Below are 20,518 nucleotides of genomic sequence, written 5' to 3' on the forward strand. Positions count from 1 at the left end.
TTTGTTTAGATTTCCATTTTCTTTTATCTAAATTATGACAATAGCTTTTTAGTATCTCTAATATTAATGTTATCCACTTGAACTCTGTGACCAAAGTTATTGTGGTCATTCACAAAGGTATTGTACAGCTCTACAGTCAGACTAGGTTAGTTAAAATCCTGGCTCTGTTAATCTATAAGTATGGCCTTGGTCCAGCTGCCTAACTACTCACAATATTGAGTTCTTCATCTATGAAATAGAAGTTCGAATAGTACCTACCTCACAGAGATGCTAAGAAGCCACGATGGGTAATATATCCAAATAACTTAGAATAATGTGTGGGTCCCAGAAAGTACACAATAAATATTAGTTGTCACTATAATGTCACACATCCAGCTTAAGAAACAAACTAGGGACCTCCTATTGCCTTTCAAAGCTGGTCTAAATTATTCTGCATGTTTTTGAATATCACATAAATCTTGGCTTCAGTGTTTTATATCACCTTTTCCTCCCTCATATCTTCCCCTTGTCATTCATTCTGAACTCGCCCCCTCTCACCCATTCTATGAATAGGACACAGTCTTTTCGTTGTCACTGCTCTTTCTGTCTACTGCAGCCCTCCCTTTCAGCGGCACTTAGTCAAGAGCTGGCTGTCCCTTCAAGGTGAGTCCTTGAAAACCCCATGCTCAAGAGTCTTCAGAATCAAAATTCTGAATTGGAGTCTCTTGGCTCTACCATTCAGCACCAAGTGATCTTGGATAAATTATGCTCATTTTTTGTGCCTTAGTTTCCTTAGGTTATTTTTTATCTGAAAATTGTTATATTATAGCCCACACAGTAATTATGAAGAGTCAATGAAATAGCACATCTAAACAGCACTTAGTTAGAACACTGACTGGCATATGGTGAGAACCTTAGTGCATATAGCTGTGATTGTGCCTCAACCCAAGTTTTATCTTCTTTGTGAAGTCTTTGGTAATGCCTCAAGGCAGAACTGGCCATTCTTTATGATTTGTGTGTTAATCAGGGTTCTCCAGAGAAACAGAGTCAATATGATGTCTTTCTTTCTCTCTCCTTCCCATATGTGTATATAAATGTGTGTGCATATACATATGTGTGTGTATATATATGCACACACATATATATGTGTACACACACACACATATATATATATATATATGTCACGTGTGTGTATAATATATCTCAAGCCAGTATTTTGGCATTTTCCCTCCCTCAAAATACTTTGTGTAATTAGCAATATAAAATTTCATTAAAAAGATTTATTAACAGTAATAATAATAAAAGCATATGTATCTCACTTAACCCCTTTCCTCTCTCCCATTAAACAATTACTTTTCTTTATTTTATCTGTTTCTTGAAAAGATTAGTCATTAGTTCCCTAGGTTTTCTTTCCTAAGTTAACACTGATTTGTTCCTTTTAGTTAAGAACTCTTCTTCTGTGCATTAAGAAGACAACCCTACTCTCGCTACATTAATGCTATTATCTTCGAGGACAAAACAAGAAGCTAATTAATCACTTCAGCAGGTACTGAGACATTGGCATCAGCAAGTTTGGATGAGAGATATTATAGTACAGAAGTTAAAGCCTCAGACTCTAGATTTAAAAAGACAATCCCATCTCTTGCACTTGCAAAATTTTTAGCCTTCTATACATGACAGAATTCTCCACATTTCATTTGTAATAATATGATGGTTACACTGAGAGTGTGTACTTTATTGAAATTTTTTCTGACAAGTTAATGAGATAATGCCAGTAAAGAGTGTAGCCTAGTTTATTCTGTATCTATTATATGGTAAACACTTATATTTTATCAGTACGGTAGAGAAGAAGAAAGAGGAGGTGGAGGAAAGAGGAGCAGGAAGAGAAAGAAGAAGAAGGAAAAGAAGAGGAACAACAATAAGGGGAGGAAAAAAGTCACGTGGTGGCTGGAAACACCAAGAAGCATTGTAGGAAGCCTTGGTGGACTCTCGCAATAAGGGAGTTTACCTCTGACATCACAAAGGACATTTAATCAGCCCATTGCTACTGGTAGGTGTCTAACTTTGCTTCTCTACCAGAGGAAAACTGGATCTGTCACTGGTTAATTACATTAAATTTCTTGAAAGATAGTTCACTGAGGGCGATACCTACCACACCATTCTAACATCGTCACGTGGGTGCAGCTAATGATAGTCTCATTAAAATTCCATCATATGTAACTATACATATTTACTGTGCCCCCTCTGACTCCAGCCAAAGTTAAACCCAGGAAAATGACAGTACAAAAAAACAAAGGAGATGAATGTTCAGTAGCTCTTTTATAAATAGTTAATCTTCAGGGAATACAATAGGAAAGTTTTCCAAACTAGACTGATTGTTAGGATAGATAAATATAGACTTCAAATGCACTAGAGGTTTTCCTCCTCCAGCTTCAGTCACCTCTGCTTTCCTTTACAGTGCTTTGAAGAGTATAAAGAGTTATGCAGAGTCACCTGCTTTCAGAGCCCAGATACTGTGCTACGGTAGATGCACCCCACAGCCCGGCTCACAGGTAAATTACAGCTCTGTCGTTTCCAGGGCTTCCAGATAACTTTCAGCCGATGCTTCAGACCTCTCCCTACAAAAAGTCAGTTACAGAACCTCCCCTGTTCCCAAAGACACCTTGGCCCTGAGTACATACATGGTAATAGAATCAAGGCTTCATACAGGTGAACAACTATATAATGTTTATAGTCACAGCAACTTCTACCAAGCGTTTAAGCTCTGAAGACACAGTCATTTTTTTTTTTTACCATGTGAATGTTGAACTAATCTCAATTTTAAAAGAATGTAAAAATAAGACTCCACCAATCTCCAAACATATTCCTAAACAAACACTATGCCGCAGTTTGGTGTTCTAGAACTGGTTTTTTCCCCAACAGCTGGAAGAAAATTCACTTAGGAAAATAACCTGCTATAAACAAACAAACAAACAAAAAAAGCCACATAGAAATAATGTTATACTTTAACTGTTTCCCTACATTTCCTGCTGAGTAAAATAGGGCTACTGTATTACATCTGTCAGATGTGCAGACAGTTATTAATACTTATACAAAATCGGCAATGCTAACTTAAGAACTGTTTTCAGAACCAACTTATTTACTTTGGTTTTCATAGTATATATATGTGTGTATACATATACACACACACACGTATGCACACACATGAACATATACATGCATATAAGTATATATTAATATATGTGTGTATATATGTATATACATGCATATAAAAATTCATAGTTTCTATGGACAAAGTAAAATTCAGGATAAGCACAATACCAGACAGAAGGCCAATATTATTTGGAACAACATCTTGTTGACCATAAGTATATAACTTCTCTGTGATATGCAGATGATTAAAGCAATGCCTACTGCAGGTAGTTCTTCTTAATATTCTAATTTGAGAAAATAAGTTGCCCATGAGGAGGTATATATTTTCTTTCAATAAGCCTCCATCGTCAACATATGTCTGACTGATAGCACCACCATCAGAGGGTACTGATGAAGAGTTACATTTAGAAATGTGCCTTAGGGCACACAAACAGTGGGTTGATTAAAAAGGGGGCCAGAAAATGTTTATTGCTTGTTTTGTGCCAGAAATTTCACATTTATTCTCATAATAATCATACAAGAGAGCTCATTTTATAAATTAAGGGAAGAAGGCTCAAAGAGGATGCCGAAGGATACAGCTGGTAAGTTACAAAGTGGAGACAAGTTCTATATTTATTCAAAGTTTTTCCATTTTCCATTGCATCAAGACAAAAATAGAGAGAAAAGGGTGGATGAGACTATCTGTGCTGTACATGTCAAAGCCAAAATGAACTGGGCAATATTAAATATGCAAGAAAGACATTATTCAAGATCATTCCAATCTGAGAAGATGACTAAAACTGAGTCTGAATTCAACTCCGCTGAAACAGAATGGTGGAGTTTTAGGAACTAGAGTAAGGGGAGATCACAGGCCATCTATGTTTGCCAACAGGCATTATCCAAAGGAAAAGCAAACTTTCCTATATCTTCATGACAAGAGGTAGTTTTACAACTTGAGCAAAGGTTTCCCCTGGGAAGTTAGGCTCCTAACCTTCCACAGAAACAGATAGGGACCCTCTCTTCCTTAAAGATTACATTTCAAATAAATGGTTCTCAGGTCCTTGAGAAAGACACTTCTGGGTAGTAAAACTGATTTTTAAAAAGATTTACATCTCAAAGGAGAAGAAAAAGGATTTACAATGGCAAGTTTTCTAAAGCAAACACCCTAAGAAAGGGTAAGTCAGGAGCCTAGAGGCAGAAAGAAATCCTGTGCAAAGTTCGGTCAAGCTGAGGGAAACTTTAGGGCAGTCTTGGTCAATATGCATACAACAGTTCCCTCTCACCTGGGGTTTCACTGTCAGACGTTTCTGTTACCTACCTATGATCCAAAAATATTACGTGGAAAATTCTAGAAATAACCAATTCATAGGTTTTTAATTGCACACTGTCCTGAATAGCATGATGAAATCTTAAAATGATCTGCTCTACCCAATATGTGAATAATGCTTTTGTCTAGTGTATCCACATTGTATATCTTACCTGTCTATTAGTTATTTAGGAGACATCTTGATTATCATATTTAAAAAGATATCATAGTATATATGGGGTTCACGACTATCCACGGTTTCAGGCACACACTGGGGGTTTTGGAATGTGCCCCCTGTGAATAAGGGTGGGGAGGGGCTTCCATTTGTCTGTGCTCAGATTCCTGCTTCACCCGCCTTTGCCTATTGTGTCTTTCTTATCTTTCTCTGTCTTCTTAATTTCCTCTTTATCATCTCATAGTTGGTAAAGAATAATGGAAAAGGAAAAAAAACGACTCTCATGCAAATATAAACACTATTTATAGCTCTATGTTAAAATAGGTTTTCTCTATTGCTGGCGGCCCTGGTAGCCATGCAAGCCCCCTCTCTAGGCATTTCCTCCTGTCCTGCAGCCTCTGAGATCATTCCTTTTCAGTGATTTCTCATGTCCTCCAAGTCTCATAGTTTAGCATAGGTTGTCTAGAAAATATCTTGTTGTTGTTACTGTTTTTATTTATCTTTAGTCTTTCTATTGATGCATTTCATTGTCTTTTGTTCCAGTATTCACAGAGTTATATTTTAGGTAAAACATGTGTGATGCATTCTGGGATTCATTGTAGATACTCATTTTGCTTTCTGAACTGGAGAATTGTGGTAAAATTGAAACAGCAGCTTGGCAGAAGGAGGGTCTTAAGAGTGGCCTAGAGGCATTTTATTTCACCAGCTGAATCTCTCTCTTATTCTATCTCCCTTTCTCTTTCTCTTTCCTTCCTTTATAACTCCAAATTCTATTCTGTCTTGTTTGAGTTCTTTCTCAGGTCATGGTGAACTCAGGTCCTACACGACAGGAAGCAAAGTTGAAGGTAACTAACTTGAGCAGGCTTTATTTGAAACACCACACTGTTCACTGTTCAGATAACTTCTCTGGGTCATTGTTGTTACCCAGAAAATATGATCTTAGAAGGTGGATATTTGGAAAATGAGCATGTTATAAGAATACAAGCAGTGAAATGAACTTTAGATACAGCAGAAAATTAGAAGGGAGAATAAACATGTCAATAGCCTCAGTCACTGTCTATCAAGGGATAATGCTATCCATCCTACCGCAGTAAACAGAAATCTAAATACTGAAATACTCATGAAGAAGATGGAAATAGGGAAGCTGACTTACAACTTAGAGCTCTAGTTTAATGAATGCTATGCTGCCAGGATAAAGGGAGAAGAAGAAATGGGAATGAACAAATGCAAATTACAATCTTCAGATTGTTTATTTTTTTTTCTTTTGCTGTCTGTAACATTCACTTATAAAATGAAAATAGCAGAAATATAAATGTAAACACACATGGTTTTGTAGTACATTGAAACTTTATGTAGCTAGGAAAGAGATCAATTAGGTCTTTCTGGAATCTCTGTCTAAATCTCTGTCTCTCAGGGATATTTAGATACTATACTTTTGGTGGTCAACTCAGTGAGGAAGAGGGTGAAGGCTGACAAGAAGTTAACCGCAGGACAGCCTCACTGTCTGATGGCAATATTTTCCTCATGAAATTAAGGCAAATAAGGCACTTCACTCACAGCAGACGTGAGGGGAAACAGCAGGGGAAAGCTTGAGGAAGGGCCAGTCTGTAGGGTCTTCAGGAATGAGGCTCTATCAAAAAGTCCCCAAACAATAAATGTTGGTGATGGGCATGGGCAATATATGTAACCTTAACATTTGTACCCCTATAATATGCTGAAATAAACAACAACAACAACAACAATAATAAAAGGAATGAGGCCCTTTGCTTATCAAGATTGCAAAGACTCTCTGGATTTTTACTACTGCGAACACTCAACTAGTGATTTTCTTTTCTCTTTCCCCTTAAATTGCATTTCTTAAAAGAAAACTGAGAAAATAATGTCTATGTAGGAAATAAGCAAGCTGATTAAATTTCTAAGAAATCCAGCCAACAATACTATTGAAATCTTTATTATGAAGATATATGAAAAAGGTAACAAATTATGCTTAAGAGTACAAATTGCCTGCAGAGCTAAAAATGCTAGTTGAGCATTTACTTAACAAAGGCATGGAAGAGATGAAACTATTTGCCATTAGATATCCTTGCTTTTTCCCTCTAAAATGGGACAGTTCGAGTAATTTTCAAAAACTTTTATTCAGTGACAGATAATCCAGTTCATCTGTATTCCGAAGTCACAAAATATTGAAAGTACAGATGAAGCTCTTTCCAGTACTTACAGTCAAGAAGATCATTCAGAAAATGGATAAATTAAATAAAAGGAACATTAGGCTGACTAATGAAGTAGAGGTCTACTTATATTTCTATTGTGAAGAGTAATTCATTTTTCATATGCTCACAATTCATTGTTAATTATAGAAACAGAACTTAAGGAAAATCCTGATATGAAATGATGAAATATATGAAGTTAAAACAAAGGCATAAAAACCAAAATACATTTTAATGAATATTAATATCTTAAATAGGTAGACCATCACACTGTTGACAAATTATTGCCCTTGGTGGATAGAAGTATGCAGAATGCATTTGGTCATTTTTTTTCTCTTCTCCAGATGTGAGGTAGTTATTGCTCTCTGTCCATGATGCATATGTATGATACATATGTCACCAACCTTTGTATTGCTACGAAAACCGATAGGTGTTCACCTGTTCTTTCTACACTATTCTCATGTGACCATCCTTTATTTGTGTCAGAAGTGCTATTTGTGAGCCTGCAGTTTAGCTGACTCTGATGTATACATTCCTGGTTGTTTCAAAGCTTTTGCTCAGAATCAACTGCCCCTTGCCTTTTAATTTCATATTAAATAGGCCTGCTTATTGCTACATTTTCCCACATGTTTCCTGTTCTCCTTCTACTCTGTCATGCAGACATCAGGATACCAGTAAAGCATTCCAACTCCTTTTGCCCACACTGCAGGACTTTGCTTCTAGATGCAGCAAGACTTGTAAGCATAGTACATTGTACTACTGGGAATTGCAAAGCTCACCAATTTTCTCATTATTCTCACTACAAGGAAATTCAGAGCAGAAATTGTACTCCACCATTTACAAGCATGTAGAACTTTATTTCATTCTCTTCCAGGATGGGATTTTTATTTAATGAAAGAAGAAATGAAGGAAAGAGAGAAAGAAGGAACAAAAGAGAGAAAGTGGGAGGGGTGGGAGGAAGAAGGGGAGAAAAGGGGGAGAAAGGAAAAGAGGAAAAGGAAGAAAGAAAAAAATCAGAGGTTTGTGTTTTTTCAATCCTTTCTGTCCTTAGGATATTGCACGGTTCATAAATAATATCCATTCACTGCCCTCATCCTCCTTTCAGACTACCAACCAACCAAGAAGGCTAAAGAGGGTGAATATAATTGTTGTGACTTGTTTACTCTGGAGAAAGACCCTATTTTAAGGTTGAAATTAAACCATATATCATTTCAGTGTTTGAGTACAGGTGCCACTGCTGCTAGGCAGGCTTTTAGGGATAGCTACAAGATGACTGATGTCCCAGCTGTGGCTTTGAGGCAAGAAATCTGCCCCCTCTCTTCACTCTTCTCACCATTTATAATGATTACAACCCTCTTCGATTATTTTCCTTGACTTCACGAGTTGCTGGTATTCTGGGAGGACATGCTTGATTCCTCTCAAGAGCTTTGTGTTCTGGCATTGTTTGCTGGTCTTGTTTGGACAAATAGCTTAGTCCAAAAATATTCAAGGCAGGAGGACAGCATGGACAGTGACATATACCAAGCAGCTAATACGGTGTTTTATTGAAGCTCTGAAGCTAATCACTGAACTGTATGAGATTGGTGAAAAACTTTGTGATACAGGTTCTCATTCATATTTTGTGCTACTTACTGGTAGACATAAGGAGCCATTATAACAATGGCACAGCTGACTTTGGAGATGTCTGTGCCTTGTGGCATTAAAACAGTTACCCAAGCCCATTGCACTCTTCCATAAAACCCTGTTAATCTTCAGTCCAAGGTTCTACAGGGAGTGAAATTCCAAGTAGAGGAGAGCTCTTCCTGAGAACAGGACATTTATTGAACTGGAGTCACAGCCTTTGAAAGCCAATAGTTCAATAAAAGCCTTGTGAAAAAATAATTGTTTTTTCATTTGCCTGTCATTTCTTCCCTCTCCTTACTACACTACATCCCTGTTCTTTTTCTTTGAATCTCCTCTCCTGCAATACTTCCCTATTTCATGTCTCCAGGCCCACCTTATGTCTGTCTCTGCTGTGAGGTGTATACATTGCTATTTAGGAAAGAACAACTGGCTTGGGTTTTCAAAGAGCATCACTACTTGATATTTCTAACAACCACCTGCTCAACTTCAGCATAAAATCCATGAGCTCCTTGAATTACCATGTCCTACCTGGAACTTCTCCTCTTCCCCTTCACACAATCTCCTTTGGTATTCATCATCTCAATAAATGGTGTCACTATCTTTTTGCCATCTAAACATAGACTTTCTTTTCACTTTTTCCTTTCTCAACTCTCATATTGTCCTCAGTATATTTTGACTTTGCATTCAATATTATTTCTCAAGTTATCAACTCTTTGTCAACTACAAAAGTTCCCAATGTACTTTTTCCAACTGAATTATTGCAAGAACCACAAAGCTGTTGACTCTAGTCTTGTTCCTTATCATCCATGTCCCTGTTGTCACCAGTATTGTTTTACTAAAATGCAAATAAATACTTTCTTCCTTGCTTAAAATTCCACGGATGGCTTCCTATATCTCAGAGTATAAAAGCTCAAACTCCTTAGTTGGAATACCTTACCAGGCCATTCATAGTCTATCAGCTTTCTGTCATCATATGCCAGTCTTTCTTTAGTACGTCCTTTGGTTTCATGCCCACTTAATGTGTCATGCTTCCAAGACTGGCATAGTAGTGTACACAGGGAGTCCTGGCTACTCAGGAGGCTGAAGCAGGAGGATTCCTTGAGGCTAAGAGCTCGAGGCTGCAGTGCACTATGATTGCATTTGTGAACAGCCACTACACTCTATGTGAGCAACATAGCAAGCCCCAGTCTTTAAGTGAAAAAACAAAAAGGGAGAAACTTAACTTTAAAAACTAAAATAAAGTGTCATGCTTTCAAATGTCTGCACCTATGCACACACACTGTTTCCTATTCTTAGAATGCTCACTCACACCTCTTTCCCTAGACTGTGAAACAAGGTTCAAATATCACCTCCTATCTGCCTTACCTTGCAAACCAATGGTTTTTGCTTTGTCTTTCAAATTTTATTCCATATTATACTATATGGCTAACATTCAGTATGGATTTGTTGAGCAAGCAAATAAGTGTAATAAATTTAAAAATAAATGAGGAGACTTCCACTTCTGGCCAAGAAGGAGAAACTAGAGCCAGAGTTGCCTTCCTACACAAAATAACTAAAAATAATGGAAAATAAAATACATGAAATAACAGTTTTCAAGACATTAGACATCAGGCAACAGAAGATAGTGATCCTTGAAAATAAGAAAACAAAGTAAACCCTTTGACTAGCAGCTTCCCGCCTGGAGAGCATGTCCAGTCATGGACAGTAGGAGCACCCTAGTAGGGCCTAGTCATCTCCTGGAGTTCAGGACACAGAGTTGGGAGTCAGGAGAAGCTAAGGCAGTGACAATTCATGGGGCAAACTACAGGAGAGGAGAGATCTGCACAGAGCAACATAAACATTTAGGTTTGTGTTATTTGTTTAATAAATTGTCATTTTTATTATCATTATAAAATGGCTCTTTTTATCTCTGGTAATATTGTTTGTTCTGATTTCTAGCTTCATGATATTTATATAGCCATTCCAACTTTCATTCAATTAGCTTTAGAGTGATAGGTCATATTCCATCCTTTTACTTTTAATCTGTTTCTTTCTTTATATTTCAAATGGGCTTTATATAGACAGTGAATACCTATGTCTTGTTTTTGAGCCAAACTGACAATCTTTTAATTGGGTTATTTAAACCATTTAATTTAATGTGACTATTGATAAAGTTGGGTTTTAAGCCTATAATTTCTTTCTCTCTTATTTATTCATTTGTTCTCTTCCTCCCTCCTTCTCCCCCAATCTTCTTTTGGGTTTTGTGTATATAAATAGTTTCTACCTCTAGCCTCAGCTTGAGGCTTGCAAAATAAAATTGTAATCTAAAATGATTGTCTTTACTATGATCATTTCATTGTTAAAAACAAAACTAAACAAAACAAAACAACAACAAGAAAACAAGCACTTGGATATTAAAGAATCATCCAGAAAGAAAATATTTGACTTCTCAATTAAAAGATGTCTGAGTACCCTCCAAGTCCAGCATGGAAAGTGAGGGATTAAGACTGCAACAGTAAAAACGTAGATGTTATATTAATAGATATAGATACAGATATAGATATAGTAATAGATATGGATTCAGCAATATATATATAAATATAGATATAGATATAATTTTGATATTTGGCTGGGCTGTATACAAGACTATGCCCCAATATCTTTCCAGTTCATTTTCTAGCATTACTTTCTCAGAAACATTGTCTTGATTTTAGCCATATGATATGCCACCCTGCTATTTTACCACTTTCCCCATCCATATTTTTCTTTAAACAGGGCTTGTATCTTGTCCTGTTCACCCTCCTGTTTTCTGGGAAGCAATCTTACAGAGTTCTAAGTTGGAAAAAAGATCACTGTTGTTTTTTATAGGTTTTGCATTACTTTGAAATAAATAATCAGAGCAAATAAATTAAAAAATGGGTCGGAAAGGAAGCAGAAAGAGGCAGTATAATGCCCTTTTAGAGCTGAAGCCATTTGAATTGCCTGCAATCATAGTAAGCCCAATGGTAATGAACCACTCCACATCAGTTATCTGCTTCCATAAGGGGCTGAGCATCCACTGGAAACTGAAATCTGTGTGCAGAAAAATAGATGCTATTAAGCCTCTGATGCATGGGGCTCAGTAACTGAGTGGGTCAGGGATTACAGAGTCCTTCTTGGTGGGCTAGGCTGTGCTCAGTTCACCAGGATTATTTTTGTAGTCTACTTAGTTTGGACAAGCTTTCTGATACTATGTCTGTCTGCATGATGCTAACTAAAGAATTTCTCAAAATAGAGTTTATGGGAGAAAAAAGAGTGAGAGAGAGAGAGAAATAGATTATTGACTGTGCAACACAAAATGAAAGAGCCCATAAACTGAGTATACAGGTATCCCAAAAGATGGAAATATAGGCATATATTCATCATATTATCAAATATATGTCCAATGTTAAGACTGACATTAATCATATTATTATCTACGCTTCCATATTTAATGGATAATTGGTATATTGTTAGGGAATTCAGCTTGCTTCCTCAATGGATTTTTCTTATTTCTGCTCTTGAATGTCACACACAAGAGAATAATTATTACAAGAATGTTTCTCTCATCACATTGTTTTCTAGAAATGCTTGACAATACAACATGTGCAAAAACCACTTAAAATGCCACCATGAACTCTGTGTTTTTATAATAATTTTGAAAAACATGAGCTAAGAGCCCTGGCCATTATGATTCATAAAATATACAATAAGGTGTTTTGAGTAAGATTGAAAAATAGGAAGAAAATGTGTGCTCCCAGCAGGCAAAAAATTGCTGACATTTTAAATAATAATAAAACCCAAGAACTTGATATATTTTACATGTCAAAGAATAGGCATTTAATTTGCTTAGGTTACTTGGTTCAGTATTGTGTTGTTTATGGAATGAGTTCAAGGGTATTAGAAGTAAAATAAAAATCTATATGCAATCTTTATTCTGGTGGAGTTAAAAAAAAGTAAAATAAAAAGGTAGATAACTGTAGAGAGGCAAGTAACTGAGAGATGGCTCTTCCAGCCAGACTTATAGGTGAGAGAGATTTGTACAGTGATATATCCTCTGTTTCATCAATAAAGCTTTGTTTCACTTTCAGAAAGCAAAAACAAGTATTAGCCAACTTTTACTTATATAATATATATCCTTCTGGCTGTGCATAAATTAAGGGCTCCATCCCCATTTCTCATCCTAATTGGTAAAGTGTAACTAATTGTAATATTTCTGAATTTTTAAAGAGAAGTTTCATCACACTGTGAGCCCTTACATTTAAATGTGTGGAGGTTATCTAACATATTATAATATTGATTCTTTCTCCCATGGAAAGGAGTAGAGACAGGGCTGTGACTCAAAGTAAAACATAGCTCCACAGATTAAGTTTTAGAGTTGACATAATATTCCATTATTGAGCTTCAGTTACATGAACTTCATATAACTGAAGTATATGGACTTCAGTTAGCCTGAAAATTATCCAATGCAAAGAAATTTTTAAAACCCCCTACAGTACCCTTAAAATGAATATTTTTGCATTAATATTTAGTTTGCAATTTAGTAAGCAGGAAGTTCCTTTTCATGATTAGGCATTTTATATGGTTGAGTGGGCAAGTCTTCCATTGACTTTCATATTTTAATTAATTTATTTAAGAAAAGACAGTGAGAGAGGGAGAGGGAAAAAGAGAGAGAGAGAGATACTTAAAATATTTATCTGGGTACTTAACCAGAAGCATGAGGTTCTTTGAGAAAGAAAATAATTTTTTTAAAAAATCTGAAATAAATGATAAAGAGAGAACTAAGTTTTAAAAGAGCTTATACCCCATGGACAAATATTCTGTAACAAATGGACTGTGTTGGAGTGCCTTATGATGATCATATTTTTGGATACCACTTAGTGATATCTTAAGTTAGTGAAATAAACATCTTTGAAAAATTTTGTTGGTCTAGAATAATTGTATGCCACTAGGTGTGAACTCAATAGATAACATGCTATCATAAACTGCACAGCTTAAGTGTTCAGATTACTATAGAAACAAAGATGTTTGGATGAATTAATAAAGGAAGGAATGGGTGTCCACCCATAAGAGATGTAAACCTGAGTTTTTGACAAGATCCCTACTAATTGTAACATGTGATAGCAGACTGAGGGACAGTTATGTTCAAGTTTGCTTAGCTCATAGGTGAGGGGCTTGGAAAATCCCACAGGTTGAGGTCTCAGTCTCATCAGACTGACCCCGCTTTAAATGTCAATCACAAGTCTCAGGCTGTGACCTATACTTCCAACTGAATGGTTACAAATCAGAATTCCTGTTACCCCTCATTAGGTTTGATTAATTTACTAGAGTGGCTCACAGAACTCAGGTAAACACTTCATGTATATTCACTAACTTACTATAAAGGATATTACAAAGGGTACAATTAACAGCCAGATGGAAGAGATGCATAGAACAAAGTATGGGAAAAGGAGCATGGGGCTTGTGCCCTCTCTGGGCACACCCCCCTTCAGGAACCTCCATGTGTTCAGCTATCCAGGAGTTTTCTGAAGCCTGTCCTTTGGAGTTTTATGAAGGCTTCATTATGTAAGCATGACTGATTAAATCATTTCTCATTGGTGAAGTGTTCAACCTTTAGTCCCTCTCCCCTCCACTGAGGTCAGGGGATGTGACTGGAAGTTCCAACTCTCTAATAACAGGTTGGCTCCCCTGGCAACCAGCCCTCATCCAAAGGTCATCCAGGAGCCCCATCTCTTACCATCTATTAGTCATCTCATTAGCAAACAGATGACAACACGTCACTTTGGAGATTCCAAGGGTTCCAGAAAATGGGGAGAAAGATCATACACACATGTATATATCTTACAGTAAATCACAATATCACAGGGGCCATAGCTTGTTTTATAAACAGGATTTGGATCTTAATCTATATTCATATTGTATATATTGAAGATAAACAATCTGATGATTTGATATACATAAACATTGTAAAATAATCCCCACAAACAAGCTATTGTAATGAACATGTCCATCATTTCAGTGTTACCTTTTTATTCCTGTGTTTGTGATGAAAACACTTAGAATCAACTCTCAAGTATATAGTGCAATAGTTACCTATAGTTAACATGCTATACAGTAGATCAAAAAAACATATTCATTTTGCATAGCTGAAACTTTGTACCCCTTAACAAGCATCTCACATATTCCCCTCTCCCTAACCCCAATCATTCCACTCTCTGCATCTATGAGTTTGGCTATTTTATATTCTCTATATAAGTCATACAGTATTTGTCCTTGTGCATATGGCTTATTTCACTTCGCATAATGTTCTCCAGCTCCATCCATTTTGTTGCAAATGGCAGGATTTCCTTTCTAAGTTGGGATAACATTTTGTTATATGTACATCCTACAATTTCTTTATCAATTCATTCACCAATGGACATTTAAGTGTCCCTATATCTTGGTTACTGTACATAATGCAATGAACCCAGGAGTGTGCATATCTCTTTAATTTCTTTGGATAAATTCCTTTGGATGTCAACACCTATGGATAAATAACCAGAAGTGGGATTGCTGAGTCATATGGGAGTTCTATTTTTTATTTTTAAATGTATTTTTATTTGTATATATTTATGGGATACAAGTGCAGGTTTGCTTCATTGATATATTGCATGTGGTGAAGTCAAAGCCTTCAGTGTATCCATCACTGGAGCAACACGCATTGTACCCACCGAGCAACCTCCCATCACCCACATCCCAACCTTTGCAACCCCTCTGAGTCTCCACTGCCTACCATTCCACACTTAGCTTCCATGTGTACACATTAGATGGCTCCACTTGTAAGTGAGAACAGGTGGTATTTGCCTTTCTGTGTCTGGGTTATTTCACTTTAAGATAATAGCCTCTTGTTCTATCCATGTCGCTGCAGAGGACATTATTTTCTTCTTTTTTATGACTGAATAGTATTACATTGTGTATATATGTCACATTTTCTTTGTCTAATTCTCTGTTGATCGTTATTTAGGTTGAGTCTATATGTTTGTTATTTTGAATAGAACTCATAAACATATGAGTGCAGGTATCTTTTTAATATACGGATTTCTTTTCCATTGGGTAGATAACCCAGTAGTGGAATTGCTAAATCATACCATATGGAAGTTCTGTTTTCAATTTTTGGGAAATCTGTATACATTTTTCCATAACAGCTGTTATCAATTTACCACTGACCATTACAACTGGCAGTGTGCAAGTAATCCATTTTATCCACATTTTCACCGACATTTGCTATCTTTCATCTTTTGATAATATCAGTTCTCACAATTGTGAGATGATATCTCATTGTGGTTTTGATTTGCATTTCCCTGAGGATTAGTGATGTTGGGTACCTTTTAATATACCTGTTGACCATTTGTATGTCTTCTTTTGAGAAATATCTATTTAAGTTCTTCACCTATTTTTTATTGGGCTATCTGAATTTTTGCTATTTAAGTATATGAGTTCTTTGTATATTTTGGATGTTAACTCCTTATCAGATATGTGGTTTACAAATATTTCCTCCTATCCCTTAAGGTTGACTTTTCATTATGCTGATTATTTCCTTGATATGTAGAAGTTTTTTAGTTTGATGTAGTGTCACTTGTTTCTTTTTGATTTGGGTGTTTTTGTTTTGGATGTCATGCCCCAAAACATCTCCTTTTCATTTACAATTTTATTTATTTGAGTCTTTTGTCTTTATTTCTTGGTCTCGCTAGAAGTTTATCCAGTTTGTTTATTTTTTCAAAAAAACCAACTCTTAGTTTTGTTGATTTTTCTACTATTTTTCTAGTCTCTATTTCATTTATTTCTACCCTTGGGCAACAATATCCTATGAGATTGAAGAAATCAAGTACTCACTCCACTCTTACTTGCCCCATGAGAGAAATCTCAGATTGAAGATGTGTCTCTTGGCACTAGGCTGTGCTGTCCTGTAGGGAGAGAAATCCAGGTAAATTGAAACTGTTCTTATTCTCCTCAATGTGTCTATTCTTAGAATTGTTTTCTCAAAGAAGGTACTAAAATCTCTCCACTGGACTCTCAGGTTCCTACAGAGGTATTCTTGCCCATGGGTGTTTGTCAAAATCTGTTTCTTTGGGAATATGTAGGCTGGAATCTCCCATTCCACCATCTTGCTGACACCACTAGTCAGTAAAAGCTTTCTTAGTGTACTTAATTTATTATTTTCACAACATATCTGTCCATTATCTTATAAATTTCCATACTTCTATTCTGCGGCATTTTTTACAGTTCTAATCTCCTTAATCTTCTTTGAATTCCTGTTGTACTTATTTTATTTGAGAGTTTGGAAAAATTACATTTTCCCAGCAGAAGTACAGTAATTTATAAAAGGCAAATTCAATAGTCACCTGAAGTTATAAAGGTTAAATGAAATAATATATGTCTAGTGTTGAAAACAAGATCAGCTATATATGAATCTGACGATACAGCTATTATTTTCATTACCAGTATAACATAATATTCTCTCAACATCATCTTCTCTTAAAGAGGACACATGAATTAACAGTATAAACTAGTCTGTCCCAGTCTGTTAACCAATCAGTTGTGTACTACTTTTAGATAATGAAATGCTTAACCTAAGAATAATTCGTTACACTTCTCCTTTTTAAAACATCTTTTGGTATTAAGGGAAATGCTTTTTTCATTAAAATTTCTTATTGCTGCTATTTTTTCTGTTGTGTAGGTAAGTAAAAATTTAATAAGACATTGTAATAGAAAGAAGCAATGGATTTTGACATAAGCATGTCAAAACAATCCTGACAAATGCAAAGTCTGCACTGATATATTTTTAAAGAATAAATAATAATGTGTAAAACACAACTCATGTGACCCAAGATTACAGAATAGTTTCATTTTTAATTTTATTTTAGTCTGAGAAAATTATAAGCAGAAATCTGCTAGAGCAAGTTTCAATTCTTGTAATAAAGGTGTAGAGAGACTTTATTGAACTAATTCTCTCACATATAATACATTCTGGCAAATATAATTAAAAATCTCCTTGAATGCATGAGAAAACAAGCAAAAATGAATATAAACTAGAAAAAAAAGTTGACTCTTGAAATAAGGAAATTGTAATAGGGATAATTTTTGTTAATACAACATTTTGCCTTGGATATCTCCTATAGTTCAGGGTATGGAATGATCAGAACAAAGAGATAAACCAAGAGTCTTGCTGGATTGAAGCATTAGAAGACTGAGTCCCATGAGATAGACTAGAAATAAAGTCCCAGAAAGTACAAAGACATTGGAAAGGTGGTGTGAAAATCTGTTTATAAACTCACTCTAGTTCCATGACTGACCCTGAAATATCCTTACTAGGAGGAAATTCCAAGGGATCAGGTGGGATGTTATACAACAAAAGGATAAGGGGATTAAGCAGAGGTTTTAGGTTTTAGCTGTTTCCCATTATAGGAACAACAGAGTTTGCAGCTCAAAACCAGTCAAATCACCTGCCTACTAGTCACCTGCCTACAAGTCACCTGCCTACTGCAAGACAATTTAACATTCTTCAGAGGAAGAACATGGAAAGACCCAGACTTACAAATATATAGAATATACAATATTAAATATGCAATAAAAGGCTTACTAGACATGCAAGGAAACAAAAAAATGTGACTCAGAGTAAAGACAAGAAAAAGATGTAGTAGAAATAAAGCCAGTAGAAATTGGCTTTGGAATATCCCAGACATTGGTATTTACAGGAAAAAAAAATTGAGAGCACGTATTATAAGAACATCTAAGGGAATATACAATAAAATATTTTAAAAATATGTTCACCATGCAGGAATAAATGCATATCTCAGTGTATAAATTAGAAATTGTAAAATTGGAAATTGTGGAACTGTAGAGTTGATTATCTGCCAGATAAATAAATTCTCAAGCACTACTATACAACACAATGCTTACATCTAAGAATATTGTATTGTATACTTAGAATTAGCTCAGTGGGTAGATTTTATTTTAAATATTTTTAACCACAACAATAATAATAAGAGAGGGAGGCAGGTGGAAACTTTGAAAGTTAATGGAAATGTCTATGACCTAGATAGAGGTGATGGTTTCTTAGGGTGAAGTTTGCTTATCCTTAAGCTCATAAAGTTGTATACATTAAATATATACAGCTTTTTATATATCAGTCATGCCTCAAAAGTGTTTTTTTTTTAAAAAAGTCCTGTTATGTGTGAGATAGTACAAGTAACTATATTTCTTAGTTCTCTTCTTTGACAGAGCCTAGAAGTAATGACACCTCAGTAACCATGAGCGTACCCAGAACCCAGATCTTGGTTTCTAAATACCATTCTCCAATAAAAAGAATCAGGGTTCCTTGGAGAAATAGATAATTCTAGAGTTGGAGAAGGGAATATACATGATAAGCCTATAACATCCAGTTGTACTAAAAACTAAATAGATGCTTTGGGTAAAAGAAACAATGGGTGCATGTCAGAATCACACAGCTAGGACAATGTAAATAACAAAATAAACAGTAATAATAGTGAATTATAATACATGAAATAAAATCAATATACCTGCATCTATTTTAATATAAATAAATAATTGAATAAATACATAAATAGTGAAGAAAGGATAAATCATCCTTATATAAGAACACCAAATAATAAGTTGTAGAAAAATGAAGGAAAAAGAAGAAAACATCATTAGATTGCCTCAGTAATAACTACTGCATGCAGGATCCACTGAGGAATGCTAAAATCAGTAGGCAAAACTTTAAGACACTGAATATTTGCATAGCTTTAAAATATCTCTGATAAAACATTTAATTTCTGTGGTGGATTTAATCTATGTCAATTGTTTGATATTCCTCTCTCTAAAGGGTGAAGCTTAATTCTTTTTCCCTTAAGTGTGGGTCAGACTTATTGACTCATTTCTATAAAATATAACACAAGAGGGGGAAAATGTTATACCTATAGAGAAACTAAAGACATTGGGCAGACATAATTTAGCCAACCAACCAAATTTAACATCACCAGCAATAAGTCAAGGTGATATCATGTCAAATGGCACAAAATCCAGATGGAAAGAACTTCCAATTACCAAAGCTGGGACACTAACATAACAACAAAATAAATAACTTAAATTCATTTATAAATATACATACATATATATTACATTTTCTCACATATAATGCTATGATATAATGTAATGAGAAGGGCTCATTGAGACTTCTCTTCTGTAGTCTTTTTTTCACTACATGGACATAACCCCAATATAATCATGAGATATCTTCAGCCAAACCTACATTGAGAGACACTCTAAAAAACACCTACGTGTTACATTTAAAAAGTGTCAAGGCTCTGAGAGACAAGGAAAACCTTAGAGACTATTACAGGTTGAAAAATATTATATAGCCATGATAACTAGATGCAAAGTGTCATCCTAAATTGAATACTAAAATATAAAAAAGACATTAGTGGAAAGACTTTTGTTATCCAAATAACCTATGGTTTAGTGAACAGTGCTGTATCTATGTTAATTTCTTAGTTTTGATAAATGTACTATGGTTACATGAGATGTTAACATTAGGGGAAGCTGGGTGAAAGACATATAGGCATTTACTATCTGTGAAACTTGCTGTAACTTTATCTAAAATAATGTCAAATAAAAGTTAAATGAATGAAGTTTTACTCAAGCAGACATGATGCCTGGTGCCTATAGTCAGTCCCAGCTACTCTGGAAGCTGAGGCAGGAGGATTGCTTGAGGTGAGGACTTTGAGACCAGCCTGGGAAACACTGAGAGACCAACTTTCTTTAAAAAAAAAAGAAAGAAAAAAAGTTACCCCAGAAAAGACATTTTATAAACTGTTTATGTGATCCTCTATGAGTCCTGTTCTCTAAATACTTACTCTGACAGAGTTTGCTAGTGTTTTGTTAAAGATTTTTGCATGTATGTTCACCAGGATTACTGGCCTATAGTTTCTTTTCTTGTACTATCACTGTCTGGCTTTAGTATCAGGGTAACACTAGCCTTGTAAAATGAGTTTGGAAGTGTTTCCTTCTCTCCAGTTTTTTGGAAGAGTTGGAGATAGACTGATATTAATTCTTCTTTGA

This window comes from Microcebus murinus, chromosome 14 (assembly GCF_040939455.1).
Source record: "Microcebus murinus isolate Inina chromosome 14, M.murinus_Inina_mat1.0, whole genome shotgun sequence".
NCBI classification, from domain to species: domain Eukaryota; kingdom Metazoa; phylum Chordata; class Mammalia; order Primates; family Cheirogaleidae; genus Microcebus; species Microcebus murinus.